This window comes from Sminthopsis crassicaudata, chromosome 5 (assembly GCF_048593235.1).
Source record: "Sminthopsis crassicaudata isolate SCR6 chromosome 5, ASM4859323v1, whole genome shotgun sequence".
Classification (NCBI taxonomy): Eukaryota; Metazoa; Chordata; class Mammalia; order Dasyuromorphia; family Dasyuridae; genus Sminthopsis; species Sminthopsis crassicaudata.
Window position 1 is genome coordinate 122,511,431 of NC_133621.1, and position 17,608 is coordinate 122,529,038.

Here is a 17,608-nt window from a genome sequence, read left to right on the forward strand (position 1 = left end):
CTCTCTTCTCTAGAACACAATGAAGTAAATTTTCATAGTTACTTTAACATCTTTGTGTGTCTTAGGCTCTATGAACCTTGTACTCCCTCTCAAAATTTCTGCTACCATACAGATGAAGTTAAAGTTCTGCAGGACTGAGAACTATTTTATATACATTCATTTCAGAGACTATTTGTGAGTGATTTGGCAGCATATGTGGAGTTTTCTGTAGAGCAGACAAGAATGGTTATGATCTTGGAGGAAAGAGATGAATTGAAGGGTAAATTCTTAATATTAAGTCATGTCATATCTTGATGACTTTCATTTGCCTTAAAAAGTTTTGTTGTTGCTTTTCTTATTTTTAAACCTAAATTATCTATTTTAAAGATTGTTTTGGAGGAAATCTCTTTTTGTTTTCATAGACCTTAAAGTACCATATAAATATACAATTTCAAATTTTAAGTCCTTGAAGTTTATCTCCAACCTCTGTTCTTTACCACCCACATATTCTATAATGCCCTCAATTGTTTTACTGAAGTTTTCTTTGGGTTGCAACCATGTAATTGACAAATCTGCACCATCCCCTTCATACCCCCAGTTTTTATCCTTTTGGATTCCTGCATCATTCAACTCTTTACCACCCCCTATCTTGAAATTTTCTCCTGTGCCTTCTGTTATGTTTACACTATCCTGGTTTTCACCCCAACCCCCTATCCTGAATTATTCTTCCTCTTTTAGAAGCTTTTATTCACTTTGCCTACTTAGCCACTCTCTTGATGTCCCCCAAAATTCTCTCCTTGAATTTTTGTTTTTTTTTCCCTATTTAGTCTCAGTTGTCATTTCTGTGATCTGGCTTGGATGTTATGTGTACCTCTGGTATTAACTCCTCTTCCAGTCATACTTGTCAAACTTCTTCCAAATAGCACCATCATTTTATTTTATTTTTATTTTCCTTAACCATGCCTTTTTAAAGTTATAGCTTTTTATTTACAAGACATATGTGAAATACAAACATTTTAATGGTTTGACAAATCTCAGTATGGAAATGATTATAATCTCAGATTGAAAAGCATAAAATCTTCACTTTCTTTATATTAATGTAGAAGTGACAAAATATAGCATTGATAAGACACTGTAACTTGTTGATATGATATGAAACACTGTATGTCACATCATATCAACTTTATCTTAGTAAAATATATTTGTATGAATATATATAACAGACATGATTATAACAGCATCAATATTCCTCCAGTCCCAAGTCCAAAGACTCAAAATGATTTAGTATATGTACAATTAGATAAAGCACCTCGGATCCAAATGATTTCAAAGAAGGTTAGAAAAAGCAGCCAAGTATATGACAGGATACCTCATTCAGACTCAAATATAACCAGGTGAAAAAATTCTTGCAGGGAAAACTAAGTCAGGAGATATTAATTTGGCCTTCTCCAGTTCTCCCTTCGAAACATTTTCATGTGGACAGAGATCCACTGGCCTCACCCCATTGAGCTGGACATTTTTCTTGAACTCATGAAACATTAGTTCAAGGACACACACAAAAAATCTGGAAACAAAACTCAGACAATTTGATTATATTCCCCTGAGTTTATTTTGTAACATAGGAAGTCTTACTCTTCATGGGTAGACTTGGATATAGTTACTATCAATTCTTTCATATTACATCATTATAACAAATTAGCTAGCAAGTAAAAGTCATCAGACATTCAAAAACTGCACAAAAAAGTCAACATACTTTTCTTCCTGTTTTGCCATTCTCACATTTCTGAAATCTCTTTGATTGCAATTAAAAGCAACATTGACAAAATGTGTGTGAGGCCACTGTTATGCTTCTTGCCATTGCAACAGTTGAATGTATGTACTTTTCTCTACTTATGTTATATTCTGGTCCATTAACTCACACTCCCAATACAACTACCTTATAAAAAACAGGCAAGACTTCAGTTTCCCCATCTGAGTACTTATCTCACAACCACAAAAGAATAAGAACAGTAATAATAATTGGATTTTATATAGCATTAAGTATTTGGCAAGCACAGTTCTAAGTACTTTGCAAATATTTTCTCATTTGATTTGGCATTAGTTTCTTTTATTTCCAAATTGGGAAGATGTTTGTAACTTAGAGGATCGTATGACCAAAGCCCTGTTTGAGTTTTTTATATAAACCTCATCGAGGCAATTTCAGGCCTCAGATAACTACATTCTAATAAGGAATTCAAAACATAAAAAAGGCCCTAGAAGAAGGAGTGGAGAGGGTGACCAGAGTGAGCCAAACAGTTATGGAGAAAGTGAAAAAAGATATAGTTAGGTTTGTTGATGAAGAAACTTTACTTCTGTCACACAGGTCACAAATAACAGAAGTAGGATTTGAACCTAAGTATTCTCATTACAAACAACACTTTACACCTCACCATGCTTTTATTATGAGCTATCTCAAACAACCTTTTAAAAATAATTTTATAAAAAAGAAAAATTATATTAATATTTGTTGCCTCAGACAGGATCATGAAACTACTAAGTTTCAGAGTTGGAATTAGTATATAGTGCTTCCAATTTCAAGAATCTTTGCATTGAAGATTTCTTCACAAAAAATTGTTATTGTTGGATTGGATCTATTCTTCCCTTCTGCAACTACAATCCATCCCCTTAATTTGTTGTAGGTATTCAATAGTGTGTGTGTGTGTGTGTGTGTGTGTGTGTGTGTGTGTGTGTGTGTGTGTGTGTGTAGAGAGAGAGAGAGACAGAGACAGAGAGAGAAACACATTGAGAAACAAGAGAAAAAGAGAGAAAGAAGAGAGATAGAGATTGGAAGAGGAAGCTTTCGAAACTTATAAATTTGATAAGTTGTATGGACAGATGAGAATATAAAATATTTTAACAGTGTTGTCTTTATGCAGTAAGTCATAATCAGTGACTAAACTAAAGAAATGAATACAAGAAAAGATTATTTTTAGTTAAAATCCAGAACAATGCTTGAAAATCCAGGCCAGATTAAAAAAAAAAAAAAACAACAACACTCAAGGTGTCCTCAGCTGTTCTTCCTTATCTCCATCCTCCAAGGATATTGTTTAAATTTCACATCCCTCTATTCTTGGTAACCTGCAAAAGTTTCTCAAGTAGCTCCCAACTGTATTTTTAAAAATTATTTTAATTCATAATCATTATTAATTAGTAATTTTTGATAGGTGTGTCATCACCAATCAATAAAAATAGTGGCTGATATTTTCTGCGTGGAACAAATTTCAAGCCTTGGATGACACTCTTGAGATTCCATGAAGTGAACACTACTTGTCTTATTACTGAAATGATAATCACATCTCTAAGGGAAGAGAGAATCTTGAATCTATCACTAACTTATGTCTTCCTTTTCTCATATCCATTCTCTGAGTAGCAGATCCCAGCTTTACAGCACAACAGCAGAGTCCAGACTGTCGAGGGTCTTCCTCCTTATGATTCTTAATCAGGTCCTTAGAGGTAGAGCTTCATCTCACTTCCTGGAAGTAAAAAGGGAAGCACAGAGAGAATCAAAATAGGGAAGGCAAGCTGGTATTTTCCATCAGAATCCTAATTAGGTAATGTCTTTGTGATCTGCTACTAGGCCAAGTCCCCTTTGCTGCACATATGGGCTAGTGCAGTGTCCCCAGATTTAATCTTTTTCATTTAAGTAATCCTTATAGCCTTTGTGTGCATTTTTGTCAGAAGTCTTCCAAATCCCAATCACCATTTTCATCACAAACTTTTTGTTTCATAAATTCATAGACCACAGAGACAGGAGGGAATTTTTCCTGTATTCGTAATTCTTGTTGATTGATAGATAAGAGAGTTGTGACCTGAGGAGTCATATAACTGAATCCTCAGAAGGAGGAAAGAAAAACAATACAGATGGCCTTCATCACTAAAATCCTTTCTACTTTGCAGGTCTTGAGTAGATAGCATCTGCAACAAGTATGAAACTTTCTAAATGTTCAATTTTCCTTTCTTTCTTTAAACAAAGATTACTGTATTTCCTGTAGTTATTATGTTGCTTTCTGAACACCAAATGTCTGGCTAAAACCTTTCCCCTGCTTTGGTTTTCTCTACTTTGAAAGATATTAGTATTGGAATAGAAACTTTATATAATACTGATCATTGGTACGTATCCTTCTCTGAAAGGACTGATTATTGGGGCCCAGTTTCTACTACAAGAAAGACATATTCTTGTATTGGAAAGTTGATAAGGGACAGTTCAATTCTCCGAGAGCCTCCCCAGCTGTGGATCATAGCATCTGAAGGAATTGCAGGGCAGCCTTTTCTGACACAACTGCTTCTGATTGGGAGTAAGATAAACTGGAGGCAGAGGGAGGAGAAGAGAGGTCAGACAAGGCAATGATCTCTGAGGAGAGAGGTCAGAGAACAGCAATGGCCTCTCAGTCTCCTTGTATCATCTTCTCACAAGAGGAGAGCCATTCTGGGTTGGATCTCCAGCAGCCACTGTCAGGTGACTCCCATGTATTCTAGCAGCTCTCCTGCATAGTCCAACATATGGCATCTGAAGGTGGGGCAAGAGTTACAAGAAGAACCAGAGCTCTTCCTGAGAAGAATCCTTCCAGAATTAAAGAAGAAGAGTTCGGGTAAGAATTTTTTATTCTGGGTAATTAAATGGGCCAACACATCAAAGGGCTGAGCCAGGAGACTCATGAGACACTTAAATGCTTGTTCTGACCACAGTCCTCTTCTCCCTTTGAAAGTTTGCCTCCATGACATTTCACAAGATCAACACCTGCTACACCATCCAGAAGTGATAGTGTTGCTTGTGTTCCTCACTGTGTGGACCATGCTGTATGTGTTTGGGGGGGAGGGGGAGAGGGAGAATAACAGCAAAAAAAACCAAAAAAACAAAAAAACAAAAAAAACGGGGAATTGTTAAGGGACAGGTCGATTTCCCGCGAGCCTCCCCAGCTGTGGATCATAGCATCTGAAGGAGTTGCAGGGCAACCTTTGCTGACACAGGTATTGGGGATTGGGAATGAGATAAGTTGGAGGCTTGGGGAAGAGGAGGGAGGTGAGACAATTCAACGGCCTCTCAGTCAGAGGTGTCAGAGAACAGCCACTGTCTCCGTCTCCTTGTTTCATCCCTTCACAAGAGGAGATCCATTCTGGGTTGGATCTTCAGCAGCCCCTGTCGGGTGGCTCCCATGTATTCCAACAGAAAGTCACTTCTTAGTGAGGGACACCCTAAGTAGTTTCAAATAAACGTGTGGTTTTCTTTTCATTTAATCTCTGAAATTATTCACTTCCAGTTAGGAGATTGAATTAATGATTGAGATTCTACCTTATTTCTCCTGGAACCATAATTTAAATTTCTCTCCAAAAATTTAGAAACAAGAGGACTATAACTTTCCCAAAGTCACAGAACGTTAGAAACAAGACCAGTACATTAGAGTGATAGCTCAAAGGTAAGGTTTTTTATTCCTATCAGACTTCCCCTCTTTGGTCTGTGTGGAATAGAGAGATAAGGTGTGTGTTTAAGATTTGGGATGGAAATTGTTAAATTGTGCAATTATTGCTGTTATGGATGTATGGGAACTTTATATGTGGGATGATTAGTTGATGCTTTAGCTTAGAAATCCCTTATTCTGTTGGAATTGCTCTGGCAGACTGTTCTCTGATTGCCTGTTTTTAGGAAATCTCCAAGATATAGACACCTGTCTTGGGACTGGCAATCTCCAGCCCTGTAACCCCAGTTTCTTAATTGGCAACTCAGCCTTTTCAGAGGACACTGCAGTTTTGAGATGAAGCCTCTATAGTCTAGGGTTTGCCTGCCTTCCTGGTCTAACTGTGCATATTCTGCTCAGAAATCCTTTCTGGATCCTGGAAGCAGTTCCTGTTCTATCAGAGGGGACAGGTGAAACTACTCCAGACCCCATTCTTTCCTTCCTGACAGATTTGGGGTCCCCCTCCTAGCATTGGGCTGTCTTGAGCACTGCTACTCCCTATATAAGCAGAAGCTGAGTTATGTACACAAATGACTGCAGACCACCTAACACAATGAATCACCCATCTCAAACTGGATTATCTAGCTGAGATAAGAGCCTTTGTACCGCTGATAACTCTTGGATTGTTAGGAAGAGATTTGTCCTTGCCGTAAGTTCTTGCATTTTCTAGTTTTATTTTTGATTTATTTGCTTCACATTGGGTTGGTCAAAATTATAGTGCTGAGACCTCCCAGGTACCAGGGGATATATATATATATATATTCATATATTCAGAAGGAGAGTGTGTAATGTTGTGCCTCAGTTTCCCTAGATTGTCATCTTTGTATTTTTATGTCTGCTAAATGTAAATCTGTTCTGGGATAACTGTTTCCAAGACAGTTGGTGAAAGCAATTTTTATGGTATGGACTTATCGCTATCAGTGGTATTATCCTGTTGCCACTATGTCTACCCTATATTACATTAGTAGCCAGAATAGTTCAACAGTCCCTATCAAAATATTGCATACAGAAGATGCTATTAAAATGATGATTTTTCAAAGAAAAGGCTGAAATGAATTAGAGGCATATGATCTTGATGGTGAACTTGATAAACAATGTGTAGATATAATAGGAGCTGGTGACTATAAAGGCTGCTTAAAGGGTAACAAAATATCTATGACTAAAGTTTATGTAGAGAATGTTAGTTTTTAATAGCCAGACTATTGCTGAATGAATGATCATCTATTTTTATTTTTACTATTTAGCTGAAGAGCAAACATCATGTAGTGTACAGAAAACATATGGCATTATATGTTTGAAATATCTACTTTTTTTATTCCTTGCCCAAATCAGATATATTTTCTGTGACTCAAAGGCAACTTCTCTGTTGAGTCTGCTGAGATGAGTGACTTCCATCTTTAGCATGCTGATTTAACAGGTCAACTCATTCAATATTTAACAATAAGTAATTTTGATTAATCTTCTTCTTGACCATTCAAAAGTTCAAGGAGTTGCTTTGTAAACAAAGGTGCCTAGCTATTCTCCACTTGGATATCCGGTAACTTCTATTTAATCTTCTAATTTCTATATTCCATAACTACTAAGATTTCTTAATTGAATTTCATCTCCTGGTCAAATGTCCTGACGATGAACATGAATTGCATATCTCCATTTTTTCTTTCAGTATTCTTCCTGATTGATGCTATATCCAGATTGTAAGCTTCTTTCAATATGTCTCTCGATCAAAATTTTCATCTATGAGATATGAATTATGATGAGTATCTTCTGTTTCTTTTCATAGATGTCAAACCATAGATTTGGGGGTGATAGGAGGTTTTCAGATGCAAATAGCAGGTGGGTAAAATTATTAAGGTAATGCTGATGGAGTTGTACAACTATATCACTAGAAAAGCCACATGCTAATTCCATTCAGAGGTTTGCTCTGTTCTCAGAATTAACAACATGTTCATCAGAATGCAGTTGAAATATTTAGATTATGGGTCCCTGTGAGAATGCAAAACTGTTAACATAGAATTCTTCTTGGTAATTAGCACCCAAATGTCTTTGGTCTTCATCCCTACCTTGCTTTAAAGAGATCTAGCAGAAAGTAGGTACAATTAAAAGATTTCTTTAAAATTCTTTTGCCACAAAGCAGAATTTTGAGGGGGGGGGGGTTTGTGAGGCAGTTGGGGTTAAGTGACTTGCCCATAGTCACACAGCTAATCTGGGGCCAGATTTGAACTCTGGTCCTTTTGACTTCAGGGCTGGTGTCTATCCACTATACCAACTAGCTGCCCCTAGTTCCTTTTTTTAAAGTATGACTGACTATACTTGGTCAAGTGGTCTGTCAATACCAATAGATAGTTAAATTTTTTCTATCTTATCTGAGATAGGATTTCACTGAAGGTAGGTTCCAAAACTTAGTTAGTATCTATATTCTCCAAGTAAGTAACATGACTTCTTGGTAGTTGGCAGTTGGTAGTTAATATTCTTAGGATAAGATAAGCTTATTTAATATATGCTGTCTTTTAAGCTCATATGTATAGTTGATAGTTTTTCATACATGGCACATCTCTCATTCTTTTGTATTAATGTGAGGATACATTAAACAGTAGAATCTGTTCCTTATGAATACTAGAATCCTTTTTTGACTCTTGTGTCCAAAATCAATTTGTAGATTTTTCGGAGCAAGAGAAATTTCCAAATTTTTCTCCCTTCCTCCTTTATCTGTCTCTTCTCTGAAACAGTGAAAAAAAAAATGATTTAGGTTAGATATGTTCATTTATACAAAACATACTACAATAGTAATCCTATTGTAAAAGAAGACACAGAACCAAAGGGAAAAAACATAAAAATATAGAAAGTGAAAAATACTGTGATTTGATATACATTAATACTTAATCAGTTATTTCTCTGGAGCTGGGTAGCATTTTTTCATTAAAGTCATTTGGGACGGTCTTGGATAATGGTTTTATCATAATAACTAAGTTACTCACAGTTGATCATTGCCCAATATTACTCTTACTATGTATAGTGTTCTCCTGGTTTTGCTCATTTCGTTTCTCATAAGTTCATATTAAGTTGTTTTTTTTATTTTTTATTTTTTTGAGATCAGCCTACTCATTTCATAAAGCACAATAAAATTTTATTATAATCATATATCACAGTCCTTCAGCCATTCTCAAAATGATAGGCTTGTCTATTTCTTTGCCATTATGAAAAAAATGCAATAATTATTTTTGTACTAATTAATTTTCCACTTTCTGATCTTTTTGGGATATAGATCTAGTAGTGGTATTGTTGGATCAATGAGCAATTTCACAGAAGTTCTTGCCTGAAATTTTGCTTATCAAATTGCTCATATACATGCCCCAAGCTTAAAAATGGACATTAAAACTCTTCAATAATTATCTTGGTGGATGAACATCCTGTCCTGAATTTCAAAAGGTTGTTTTCCATTGCCTCTTTTTTCCAAAACTCTCTTTAATGCTGCAAACACATGGACATCAAATATGAGAACTGGCCTATTCCCAGGCGCTGACAGAGAAGTCACTCCAATCTGACCACTGATTGACCCTTCTATTTCCTGGAAAGAATTTAGGCAAGTAATAAAATTATCTTCTAATAGTGAATAGTTTAACAAGCTCTCTTATCCAGATAGGCAAGATTGGCAACACTTTTCAACACAAACCCTTATTATATAATAATGGTGAATTTCAGGCTAGGTAATACACTCATTGTCTCTTCCTAAGGTCCTTCTTATCCTGTTAATCTGCCCAAGAACTATTTAAGAGATATGAGGGCAAAGACTGAGGTCTGAATTACCAGTGTGAACATGCAGCCCCCACAAATTCTTCCCACCATTTAGGAGGAGTACTCTTAATCTCTGTTCCTAATAATCTTTTTTTTTAAACAGATATTTTATTATAGCCTTTTATTTACAAGATATATGCATGGGCAATTTTTCAGCATTGATAATTGCAAAATATTTTGTTTCAGTTTTTCCCTTCCTTCCCCCCACCACTTCCCCCAGATGGCAGGTTGGCCAATACATGTTACATATGTTAAAGTATAAGTTAAATACAATATATGTGTACTTGTCCCTACAGTTATTTTGCTGCACAAAAAGAATCAGACTTTGAAACAGTGTACAATTAGCCTGTGAAGGAAATAAAAAATGCAGGCAGACAAAAATAGGAGTATTGGGAATTTTATGTAGGGGCTCATAGTCATCTCCCAGAATCCTTTCGCTGGGTGTAACTGGTTCAGTTCATTACTGCTCTATTGGAACTGTTTTGGTTCATCTCATTACTGAAGATGGCCACATCCATCAGAATTGATCATCATATTGTATTGTTGTTGAAATGTATAATGATCTCCTGGTCCTGCTCATATCACTCAGCATCAGTTCATATAAGTCTCTCCAGGCCTTTCTGAAATCATCCTGCTGGTCATTTCTTACAGAACAATAATATTCCAAAATATTCATATACCATAATTTACCCAACCATTCTCCAATTAATGGGCATCCACCCTGTTTCCAGTTTCTGGCCACCACAAAGAGGGCTGCCACAAACATTCTTGCACATACAGGTCCCTTTCTCTTATTTAAAATCCCTTTGGGATATAAGCCCAATAACAGCAATGCTGGATAAAGGGTATGCAGTTTGATAACTTTTTGAGCATAGTTCCAAATTGCTCTCCAGAATGGCTGAAAGTATTCACAATTCCACCAACAATGTATCAGTGTCCCAGTTTTCCCACATCCCCTCCAACATTCTGCATTATCTTTCCCTGTCATTCTAGCCAATCTGACAGGTGTGTAGTGGTATCTCAGAATTGTTTTAATTTACATTTCTCTTATTAATAATGACTTAGAGCATCTTTTCATATGGCTAGAAATAGTTTCAATTTTTTCATCTGAAAATTGTCTGTTCATATCCTTTGATTATCAATTGGAGAGTGACTTGATTTCTTATAAATTAAAGTCAATTATCTATATGTTTTGAAAATGAGGCCTTTATCAGAACCTTTAAATGTAAAAATATTTTCCCAGTTTATTGTTTCCATTCTAATCTTGTCTGAATTAGTTTTGTTTGTATAAAAGCTTTTAACTTGATATAATCAAAATTTTCTATTTTGTGATCAGTAATTTATTATGGGGTTTAGAAGTAAGGTTAAAGTTTAGTTAAGGATTCCAGTGGGCAGAGAGTCCTTGGTGCTAGGCATGGTGCTGGCATGTTTCAACCCTTTGCAAAGAGAGGACTCCAGCGTGGCTCTTTTATAATGAGAGATTTAGCCACAAGGGCCCCTGGGTAAAGTCCCAAGTTGGCTCAGATCCGGTGGGGGCTGGGACAGGCCCAGATCTTCTAGTGAAATTCAAAGGGTTGCTTTTGACCAGGATTTGTGAATCAAAGGTTCTAGCTTCTTGAATTGATAATTTATCAGCAAGGAGGGGTTGGGAATGAAAAAGGAATAAATCAATCTGAAAGGACTAGTTTCTTAAAGGGACCACAACCTGCATTATGTTGAATTGAATGAATTCTGACACTAAACTATGTGTGTATATCAATCAATTAATAAACATTTATTTAGTGTCAATTATGTGCCAGACAGTGTGCTAAATACTAGCGATACAAAAAGAGGCAAAAGACAGTCTCTGTAAGGAATTGATAATCTAATGGGGAATACAATATTGACAGATAGATAGATATAGATAGATACATACATGCATGCATAGATACAGTAGATAGATTTATTGGAGAAGACTTCCTGTACAAAATGGAGTTTTACTCAGAAGAATTCAAAGAGTTCTGTAGGTGGAATAAAGGAGGGACAACATTCTAGATATGAGGATCAGCCAGAGAAAATGTCTGTGGCCAAGAGATTCATGGAGCAGCGAGGAGGCTAGCATCCCTGGATCAAATAGTGTTGAAGAGTAAGATGTAAAGGTAAGAAGGAGTTAGGTTATAAAGGGCTTTGAATGCCAGAGTATTTTGTACTTGCTCCTGGAGGCAATAGGAAACTTTTAGAGTTTATTGAGTAGTGGGAGGGACATGATTGGACCTGAGTTTTAGGAAAATCATTTACTAGCATGTATGTGTTCTATGTTTTTTGATCAGTTTGGATAAAAGTGAAGTTTAAATTATGATTGTTCCTCATATTCATCCCATATCTCAGTAGAATTCTAGAAAAACTAAATGTGACATATCTTTAATGATTATTGAATAGAAAGAGAAAAAAAGAATACATGCTTTTCACTTGTGCACGCCACCTTTACAAAAATTAATGTCTCTGAATATAAAAAAAAATCACAAACAAATACATAAAAGCAGAAATGTTACACACATGACTTGTAGATCACAGTAAAATAAAATTGTATTAAAAATAGGGCACTGAAAAAAAGCATTAAAAATAAACTGAAGACCAAGTAACTTAATTCTAAAAAAAGAGAATCAAAACAGAAATGGGAAACTACAGATCAATATCTTTTATACACTTGATGCAACATTTTAAAACATATTAGCAAAGAGACTAAACAATAGTGTGTCATGAAGATTGTACATTTTAACTAGGTGGAATTTTTGTTACTATCTAAGAAAAAGATTGATCAGTGAAAAGATCACAATAATCAGAAACAAATGAATCTAGTAGCCTTTTGTTTGATAAACACAAAGACTTCTATTACTGGGATAAAGCCTCATCATTTGATAAAAAGAAAAAAATTCCTGAGAAATTTGAAAAGTAGAATTTCAGATATTATATTTAGACAAACATCTCATCACCACTAGGTGACCTCTATATTAAAAAATTACATCTTTTAAAAAATAAGAAAAATATTGTAGGACTGGATGCAGATGGGATTCATGAGCAGAAGTTCTCAGAAGATAAAATAATTTTGATTATATAAAGCTAAAAATAATTTGCATAATCAAATCCAATACAAATAAGATTAAAAGAGGAACAATTAATTGGGAAAATATGTGCTGTAATTTTTGAATAATTGTCAAATTTCTAAGACATGAGAAGTTGATGTAAATTTATCGAATAAAAGCCATTTCCCATTTGATTAATGGTGCAGGCAACTATCAAGAGAGAAAAAAAAAAAAAAAACCCAAAACAAGACCATTTACAGGCATATAAAAATTCTCTAAACCTCAAATAATTAGAGAAATGCAAATAAAGCAATTATGAGGTCCCCTTATCAGATTGATAGAAATGACAATAAAGAAAAATGACAAATGTTGAAGTACTTGGGGGAAAACAATGACTAGTCCAGCTGAACAGGAGCATAGAATATTTGGTGGAGATATGAGAGAAAGCTGAAATGGTGAATGCTGCCTTGAATGACATGCAAAAGACTTTGAACTTGACTTGGTAGAGAATAAGGATGCATTTAAGGGTTTTAAGCAGAGGAATGATATGATTAGATAAATGTATTCAGAAGAAAAGTCTGACAAAGATATACTCATGATGGAATGATGGAGATTATGGAGGTGTAGAGATTTATTAGGAGAAAGAGAAAGCATAGGAGTAGTGGTTAGATAGTGTTTTAGAATGAAGAAAACCTGGATTCAAATCATCCCTCTTATGCATTCCAGGTATATGATCCCCCACAGTCCTTTAATTTCTCAGTACTCAAGGTGATTCTCTAAGACCCTAAATTATAAAACAGGTTACAGATCTACATTAGTAGTAGAGGAAGTTTTCTCTCCAGAATTCATTAATGAAGTTACAGGATAAAATGAAAACAAAACAAAACAAAACCCCTAAACTTCAGGGGAGAGATAACAAGGACTCAGATGATCTAGGGTGATGGTAGTGAAGAAAGAAATAAGAAGCCTGAAGGAAGGAATAACACAATGAAGTCATCAGAACTTAGCCTTCTTACTGTTGTTCTTCCTCATGTTCTTCTTCTTGCACTGGTTGTTACAAATGTCTGGAAGGTACTCCCTCCTTGGTCTGACATTTTAAAATACCTAGGTACCTTCAAGAATCAATTGAAATTGGACTTTCTAAATGAGATCTCTCTTGATTCTATCTTTATCCTTTCCACTTCTGCCCCCAGTATCAGCCAATAAACATTTAAATCTTAATTTAAATGCATCTAGAGTCCAAGAATGGACTTCATGCTGATAAACATTAGTACATTAGTAGCAAAAAAACAGTTACTGCTCTATACTACATTCTTATAGCTTTGAAAACACTTCCTTTATTGCATTTTATTATGCCTGTAGAAAACTGAACAATTTTACAGATTCCAGAATTAATGGAAACTGCTTTTCACCAAAAAGGACCATATTGCCTCAATATCTATCCAAAAGAAAAACAGGAAGCTGTACAAATCACAGGCTTAAGACCGCTGTAAGCTAGAACAGCGAAATTACTTCAACAGTGCAGAAATAGGAAGGAAGTAATTTCCTTTCAGAGTCTGGAGAGCAAAGAGCTTCAGAAGAGGATGGAGAAGTCTCATTTTTAGTTTCTCTAAAATGATTAAGAAATTCATATTTGCTCCTGCCTGACACACTTCCTAAACTTTTTCCTTCAGGAAAGTGGGTAGGACAAAAGCTAATATTCTAGGAAATGATTCCCTGGTAGAAATTACACTTAGATCTTGTCCAGATAACATCATTCTTCCCTACCTATCTGAAATGACTGGTATGATGATGCATCTGATTCATTCAATGATTAAGATTACTATGCCAGAAGGAAGTTCTTTTAATCCTTATGATTAAGGAAGAGATTCAGTAATTCAAGTTGAAACTATTTGAATCTTAATCAAAATCTATATTTGAGCATATTATAACCTTTTCCTGCTTCATGATTCCTATAAATGTTATTTCAAAATGTCTTACAGTAGAAAAATATATCCAAAGGAATGGAGGTGGGGGGGGGGAGGGTTTGGACCATGCCAGTTTAGAAATCTTTCTTTAAGCTAGAAGAGCCTGGATTTTAGAGTCATGTTGATGGGGTAAATAGCTATATCTAAGTGGACTCCAAGAAGGGATATGAGATTACCTTATCCCTAAGTGGGCTTTTGGAGAACTTCTTGTCCTGACAGGATTATCTTTTTTTATTATCTATTTTGAACTGAATCCCACAGTTACTATATTCAATCAGGAGGCCAAGCTAAAGATGTCAGATCCCAAGATTATTTTGTATAAACATTCTTTAAAGATCAGTTGACTTTTGGAAGTAAACAACTAGCATATTAGTATACTTTGCTTTGAGTTCTTTCCTATAAAATGTCCCATCTTTCCCCTTGTAAATTGTAGGTTCCACTAAGGAACTTTGTCCACCTTGTGGCATTATAATAAAGATTTTGCTCTTTGACTCAAAGATGGGCTAAGACTATGATTTTTTTCTGGATGATCCCCCATCTTCATGCTCTCTCTATGTTAGAAATAGTCCATTGACTCAAGCCATCTTCAAGTTAAGGGTCAAAAGCTTTACTGAGATGCCATGAGGTAGTCAAAGTTCCCTAGTGAAACTTGCAATTTACAAGGGGAAAGATGGGATCTTTTACAGGAAAGAATTCAAGGGGCAGTAGCTAAGATGCCATAAGTGTTTAGTTAATAAATCAGACAGATATATTATCCATTTTGGAAACATAAGTATTTTCTTTGACAAGAATCATGTGGTAATACAGTTCTTTTTTAATATTTTTATAAAGCTTTTTATTTTCAAAACATACGCACAGATACTTTGACATTGATCCTTGTATACCCTTGTGTTTCAGATTTTCTCCTCCTCCCCCTCACTTCCTCTCACTCCCTCCCCTAGATGGCAAGCAATTCACTATATGCTAAACATGTTAAAATCATACAGTCCTTTAAAGACATTCTTGATATCCAGCCTGTAGTCCAGAGTTCTGAGTTGTCTCAGGCATTTAAGTTTTCCTCCTCTTATGTCTCACTGGTAAATTTTTACATATGCTCATTCTCTTTCATGGATACTAGGTTTATTAGTGGAAAATTATGAACAGTTTATGGGTAGGCTTATTTTTAGATTATTTCTAAAATCCAGGTTTATATCTTTTAATATATTCCTTATGTCTTCTATTTAATATCGTTATGATAATTTATGTTTTTGCTTTCTTGTTTATTGGATATTTCACGTTTAAGTGTTAATGGTGTTTGAACTGATTTATGTAAGCAGAGAATATACTGGTGGAAACTCAGGAGTTAATTCTGAGTATTTTTCCCTGACATTAAGACTATTCCCTATCTCTCCATAAGCCCTTTAGACCTGCTCCTAAGCTTATTACCTTAACAAGCTCAGAAAAAAAAAAGAAAGAGATGCTTGTGCTACACTGGATATCATACTTTCAATAAAATCTATACAATTTAAGTAAATACATCTAAAATAAATATAGAAGAGAGAGAATATAGCCTTTAAGTTAAAGGTACATACCTACCTATGAACAGGTTTGTCTGCACATTAACTCTTTGAATGTAGGGACTATTTTGCTGTTGTCTCTAGCACTTAACACAATCCCTAGCATATTAATAGGTCTTAATAAGTAAGTCTTGATTAATTCATTAATTAAGGAAAAGGAAAGTCAAACTTTGTGGCTTTGAATTAGGAAAGTCTGGGAGAATGTCAAGGCAAATGAAAATTAGTGAAATCAGATTGAAGAATACAGGAAAAGTGGGGAGAAAGCTGTATTAGATTGTTGATTTTAATTGCTAGAGGGATAATCAAGGAAAAATTTACCATAAAAGGTGGAGATGTGGGTATGTAGCACAGATCAGAAATGAAGATATAGTGTCATCTATATATATAGATCATGGGACCAAGTGAGATTGCAAATGGAGACATAAAAGGAGTCATAGAGGGAAAAGAAAAAGCCAAGAATATTGACTTTTGGCCAACACCCATCTTTACAATCAGAAGAGTAAAAGCTTTTGGTGAAATAGGAACCTTTAGGGAGATTTAAGAGGAAGAGAGGTATATTTGGAAGTGAATTGAAAGAAGTATACATATGGAAAGGGTGATGAATAGTGTCAAACATTACAGAGAAGTCAAGGAGGATGTTTGACTGGATAAAAGTCACTGGGTTTGCAATTATTTTATTAGCCACCTTTGAGAAAATAATTGCAATAAAATAGCAGTGAGTTAAGGCAGAATGAAAAGGGTTGAGAGAAGAGTAGATAGTGAAGTCAAATTTCACTGATCATGCCTTATTTTTTATGCCTTACTATTTCATGCATCCATGGTAGAATTCTAATGTTGTACTAATGAAGAGGAGACCTTTTGTACAGAACATTTCACAAATTAGCCAGTGAGCAGATAGCAGTATTTGAGGTTTTTAATAACAGGAAATGTGTTATCTGTTTTGACAGGTTTCATCTAAGTTGGTTTTCTTTTTCCCCTGAGGCTATGTGTACTCTGTTAGAGGAAATAAAATTTTAATAAGAGTTTGCATTTATGAGCTTATTAAGAGACATCTCTCACTTTTATTTTATAAGAACTATTTCTCAGAGAAATTATTCTGATCCTTCAAGCACGTGAACTATTTGGGTGAAGGGATGGTAAACCCCCAAAGTAAAAATTCTGATATACATCTAATTCTATTACATATGTTATATAATTATATAGTATGTTAAAATGATCATATTAATCATGTTGAACTTATACTGTGATTACATTAATATTATATACTCATATGCCATCCATGAATGATACAGGTATACTATGTAACCACTTTAGAAAATGGAAATTTTCCTTTTCAGTAGTTCTCTGATATATAGAAGTACCAATAATTTATTTAAAGTCTAGGTTGATTATACCTTCTTGGATATTTTTGGTTGTAATTATAAACTATCTTGAAATTATTTAAAACTGAAGATGATTTATTTGTAAAGAGTATCTTTTCCGAAAATGACCTAGTTTATCTTAGATGCTTGCTGGTATTACAGTAAAATATAATTACAAAATAGCTTTGGGTTGTGTTTATTAGAATTGACGCACTTTTATTAAATTTATTAAATCCATCAGAGTTTGAGGAAGATTAGCAGTGATAGCTTGCTTTTTTGTTTTTTTCCTAGTTAAAAACCAATGTGGGTAAGTAAAAAAGATTATCTTAGGACTTAGGTTTTAAATAATTTGTCACCAAGATAAGATGATGAATGAGATTAATGGAATTGATGGAAGGA